This window comes from Tupaia chinensis, unplaced genomic scaffold (genome assembly GCF_000334495.1).
Source record: "Tupaia chinensis unplaced genomic scaffold, TupChi_1.0 Scaffold149666_1, whole genome shotgun sequence".
NCBI lineage: Eukaryota > Metazoa > Chordata > Mammalia > Scandentia > Tupaiidae > Tupaia > Tupaia belangeri.
This window is the reverse complement of record NW_006209511.1, coordinates 747,978-751,873: the sequence shown is the minus strand read 5'-3', so window position 1 is coordinate 751,873 and position 3,896 is coordinate 747,978. Positions and strand designations below refer to the sequence as shown.

At 41.8% G+C, this 3,896-nt stretch overlaps 1 pseudogene; it reads right to left on the bottom strand.

Annotated features, from left to right (window-relative positions):
• Positions 1-620: 620 nt before the first annotated feature.
• On the bottom strand, positions 621-730 carry LOC114006700 (uncharacterized; annotated as a pseudogene).
• Positions 731-3,896: the final 3,166 nt, after the last annotated feature.

Below are 3,896 nucleotides of genomic sequence, written 5' to 3'. Positions count from 1 at the left end.
AGAGGTACAGCACCTCTAGCAGGGCCTTGACAATGTGGTCCACCCTCAGTCTTCAGTCAGCCCTAGATGATAGGCAAATGTGTGCCCAGTATACTCAGAGAGATCTCCAGACTTGAACTTCAAACCCTTCCATGCCCCAAAAAATGTTTTTATTAAAGGGATAGAAAACAATTGGCTATTGGTCTTTTCTAAAATATAGATGCATGGGATCTTCAAAAAGCTTATGGCAAGTACATAATATGAAAAACTATGCATGTATTTTTAAAATGTTTTACACCAAATAAATTTGGAATTCTATTTTTACAAACTTTTTTTCTGAGAATTTTTAGTTTATTATTCTCATGAAAAATCCATACAAACATCAGATAGTCATTGCAGAATTTACTCATTAGACCGTTCTCCAATCTCCAGCTCACTTTTTGCCAGCACCAACATTGGTCTTTGCAGTCCCCCTGACTTTTTTTATTCTATTTTTGCATTCCTCTATTTTCTTGAGGTCTTTTTTTTTTCCTCATGTAGGCCATGTGTTGCAAGTCTGTTTGGGTTCATTTTTCTTTGCATAATCCAGGAATCATAAATCATGCCAATACCAGTTGTTTTGCCACCACCAAAATGGGTTTAAAACACTGGCTAGATGCCACAAAGTAGGTAGCAACTATATTTATTTGTTAGACCCAATGGCCTCTTCCATCCTTGTTAAGGGGAGTGCTAACCTCTTTTCATAAAACACTCCACAAACTTTCTGAAATACGTGTGTGTGTGTGTGTGTGTGTGTGATTCACATAGATAGGGTATGTGTGCTCGCCAGAGAGACAGGGAGACAGAAAATGAGAAATCACCCCTCCCCCCAGTGGGGATGGCCACGCCGCAATCCCTTCTCCATTCTCCTCTCAGGATCTTGGGCACGCATGCACACACGCCTGGCGTGAGTTTAAGCCACCGGGTTCAGGACTCGAACTATGGTCGACTACATGGGAGTCCAGCAACATAGCCATTACTCTAACTGCTGGTCCCAGATCTGGCTTTAATAGAAGTCTTAGATCACAGAATCCAAGGGACTAGCCATCTAGAATCCAAGAGAACTCCCTATAAGATTCAAGAAATGTTGGGACCAGCAGATGGCATAATAGTTACATCACTGGATTCTCACATGGCCAACCACAGTTCAAGACCCAGACCCAGAGACTTGAAACTAACACTGGGCACGTGTGTGTGTGTATGTGTGTGTGTGTGTGCCCAAGATCCCAATAGGAGAATGGAGGAGAAAGGATTGCAGCATGGACATCCTCCCAGGGGATGATGTCTCGCTTTCTGACTCTCTGTCTGTCTCTCTTTTTCTCCAGTGAGTGTATGCACCCTATAGCAAAAATATCTCTTAAAAAAAAAAAAGACTCAAGAAATGCATCTCTCACTCTCCTGTCCAGGAGATTCTTCTCAGTCTAGGTCAGTGCTTTGCAGCCCTGGTCACACATTACAATTACTTAGGAAATTTTATAAGATCCTGATGCCCAGGCCACAACTATAAACCAAAAAAATCAGGTTTCTGAGAGTAAGACCTAAGCATCAGTGTTTTTAAGCTTCCCAGTGAGTCCACTGAGCAGCCACAGCTGAGAAGTACCAGTAAATGGTGTAAATTCATATTTGAGGGCTTCTGAAAGTCCATGGGAATATATATTATGGAAAAAACTATGCATGGATTTCATAAAATTTTGTACCAAAATAGACTCATACTTTAATACCATTTCCATGAGCTTTTTGAAGTCATGTCATATATCTTTATCAAATCTACATTCAGGGAGGAGGGTATGTCTCAGATTCTTTCAAAAATAATTATACCTATTTGTTTTTTCTTTTCAAGATGCTATTGTTTTGTCATTAGATTCCTGAACTGAGGCATGCCTCTGCTTTTAGAAAAATTCAACTTAAGACTGTAGACATAACTATAGAAATCAATTAGTGGGCAAGTCTTCACACTGTGAAGGGTTATTTATAAAGAATTCACCTCACATGGCCTCTAACCTTCAATGTATGAGTACTGAACACCACCTGGATGCTAAACTAGACTCTGGGAGTGTTGCAACAGTAAATTTCATTCAGCCTTGACATATAAGCAAGTTAGGGAGGTGAACTATGCCTCAATCTGTGTTTATTCCAGTGTACTCAGGTCAGGAGCTAACTTGATAAGGATGATGAAGATGATGCAGTAGATTCCTTGCTCCCATCCTAGATCCACTGAGTCAGAATCTCTGAACAGGATTCTATATTTTAAATGACTGCCTCAGAGCCACTTGGGTACACTAAAATCTGAAAATTCAGCACCACTCTAAATACAGTGTCTCCTGCTGCTTGCTTTATATTTTCCCTGACAAAAATTGGCCAAAACTAAATCTCAAAGTAAGGGGCTTGTATGGACTCCAGTAGGAAGGAGGCAAGTGAGACGTGAACTCAGAGAAATAAGCATCCTGATCTCGGACAACAAAGAGACTCTGATGTTCCAGCTACACCACCAACAACCCAGCTATCAGAAAGGACAAGAGAGAGTTAGCTGGAAGGAGGGGCCAAACAGTAGTAGTGCTGGCCTGAGCAGGTGCACACTGCTTTGTAACCAAAACTAGCACCAAAAACACTACCACCCTTGTTTGAAAAGTCCTGGCACCTGGGTGAGCATAAACACAGCTGGAGTGCTGCATGCCAGGACAAACATACAGACACAGAGCCTGGCTTCCTGCAAGGAAATCTGCCCAGTGCACTTACTGGCTGCTGTTTGGTCACCAGCTCTGAATCTGGCTCAGAGACCTTCTCTAGATGGGCTCTATTGGGAAGCCTAGTGGCTTGAATGCCAGACACAGTGAGCCCCAGTAAAGAGACTGATAAAATGAGGTTCTAGGTGCCTTCTTTAGCTAAGGTAGAAGGCAGTCAGAATTACTTGCAGGTATATGACCTCACCTCATATCCAACTTGAAAACAAAAACAGAGAAAACAAGATGGTATGCTGGGGAGAAAGAGACTTAGTACAAAATCATTGTTACTCATCTTTGCTTAGATATCACCTTCTCAGGAGGGCCTCAACAACCACTGATCAGAGCTCCTGACTCCCCCCTTCCTCAGCTACCCATCCTCTTTACCTGCTTTATTCCTCCCTACAGCACATATCACCTTCTCATATACTCTATACTTACTGCCTTTCTCCTTCCATTTATAATGAGGATGAATTCTCTGCCAATGAAAACACCAGTATATCCCAGTGCCTAAATGCCTGATACACTACTTATTGAATTAATTGATGACCAACCTCCTAGTAATCTCTCTTGTTGAATGTGATAGAGGCCAAGAAATATTGGAAGGACAATAGGAAGAGGAAGATGAAAGGATATTAACATCCCAGAAGCATCCAGATGTGCTCTGAATACCATTCTGTACTATAAAAACACTACACAAATTGCAGATATCAGATAAATCTGTAAATGTTTAGTCATGATTCTTGTCTTCTCACTGAATATGACTGTCATCCCCTTTTGGTTTTCTTTTTTTTCTTTATTCATAATGGAACATACGTGCATGCATGTGAGTATATATACATGAGAGAGAGAGAGAGAGAAGCACCTTCCACAGGGTCAGGTTGCGCCGTGATCCCCTTTCTCCTATCCTCCAGCTCATTGGATCTTGGGCACTTGTGCATGTGCTTAGCATTTCAGAGTGGCCAGTCTGGGGATTCAAACAGTAGTCACCATGTGAAATCTGGTTCCTCTTGAGCAGCACCATGGGGCTTGCCCTGTCATTCCTATTGAGTAGCCATGAACTCTGAAAGGTTGGGTAATTTTTCCAGGACCACAGAGCAGTGTGGCAGAACCCTAGTATAAACCTAGATATGTCTGTGTCCCAAGTTCATGTCTTTT